Raw genomic sequence first — 550 nt, forward strand, 5'->3', positions numbered from 1 at the left:
ATTTTATATTATCTCTATCCTCCATAAACAAAAAACGATCGCAAATGGCAGTGAACGCAGATTTAAAAGTAAGTAATTATAGTCGATTTTTATATTATTTAAGACCATCTTAAGTACAATCTTAAGATGTCATAAACCAATCAGAGCAGTATTATCTTAAGACATTATATTTAAAAGGTGACCATAAAATAAGAACTATGATAAATATCAACTACAGTCAAGAAAGTGCGAAATCTTAGCATTCTTTGCATATATAAATTGTCGTTCTTAGTGCTGTTCGATTCTCTCTTGGTTAGAAGTGTAACTTTATAATATATTCAATTGTAAACAATTACAATCTTATAATAATTATTTTCAAAGAATAATAAATTCTGTGAGATATTGTTTGACTGCAAACAATACATCGATTAAATTCTTTTTTTCTAATAAGTAAATTTTTGAATTAATTATCATAATTAAAAAAAGAAATGTTATTAAAAGTTTTGCTCAATTATATTTTTACTATATCGAGTAAGTGGGTAAGTGATTGAGAAAATAAGCAGATGTGGAA

Source organism: Cyphomyrmex costatus, unplaced genomic scaffold, assembly GCF_001594065.2.
Source record: "Cyphomyrmex costatus isolate MS0001 unplaced genomic scaffold, Ccosl1.0 scaffold245, whole genome shotgun sequence".
NCBI lineage: Eukaryota > Metazoa > Arthropoda > Insecta > Hymenoptera > Formicidae > Cyphomyrmex > Cyphomyrmex costatus.